Here is a 1048-nt window from a genome sequence, read left to right as displayed (position 1 = left end):
AAAAAAAAAAAAAAAAAAAGATTCTTCTTAAAGGACATCATTTAAAGTTGGATTGTTTCCTGAACTAATACAGAAAGCAAGATAAGCAGTGGCCTTTTGAAATTTACAATTTATACAGTCAGTCCCATGCAACAGTTGGCAACTAGAAGAAGGATATCGGTGAACACAGAGGCAGATTTTACAGGCTGCATTCTTCTCCTTTATTTGGGCCATCACATGAAAGACAAATTATTTTCCAAAATGATTAAGTACTCTGATCAATTAGCTAGCCAGAGTATCAATCCTGGAGGAAAAATGTAATAAGCTCTTTAGTATGTGCCAGCTGTCAAAGACTGTCAGGGTTAGTTAAAGCTTTTTAATGTTCCAATCAGATCATGAAATGAGTGGAAAGTCACTGCACTAAACCCATTAAGCTGCATTACAAAATGCCCAATGTTACATACAATCTATAAATAACTTTGTACTTTTAGGGTGTTTTTCAATTTGCTTTTCTTGAAGTAGTAATGGCGTTCTGCTTCGGTGACTAAAGTAATTTTGGAGCTGCCTTTGTGTTTAACCCATGTATTCTTTCTGTATGGAATAAGGACAGCAAGCAATAATCAAATCAGTAGATTTCTAAGGATTCCATGAAGTATCTGTCATTAATCATTTTAAAAATCAAGAGGAGCACCAAAGACAGTGAAGGGCTAAAAAAATAACCACTAGACTTAACAATTTTGTGAGCTGACTTTCCTCTGGAGAAATAAAATGCTGTTTCTATAATGGGCATCTAGTCTTTTTCAAACACTTGCAAAAGAACTTATATTCTGTTTAAAGGAACATCTATTGGCATAAAAAACAACATACCAGTAGCCAACACCACACAAATATATTTATGTCACTATCCAAAAAATCATGACTGAATTAAAGATTTGTTTCTACATACTAAAACACAGCTTTTCCTCTTTCGGGGGATGGCTGATCTACTAGCAGATCTAAAGGCACTAATGACAATGGTGGCAGCTGATACTTGTCCAAATAAGAGAATAAAACAAGCTGAGGACCAATT

This window comes from Cebus imitator, unplaced genomic scaffold (genome assembly GCF_001604975.1).
Source record: "Cebus imitator isolate Cc_AM_T3 unplaced genomic scaffold, Cebus_imitator-1.0 Scaffold8, whole genome shotgun sequence".
NCBI lineage: Eukaryota > Metazoa > Chordata > Mammalia > Primates > Cebidae > Cebus > Cebus imitator.
This window is presented reverse-complemented; position numbering follows the sequence as displayed.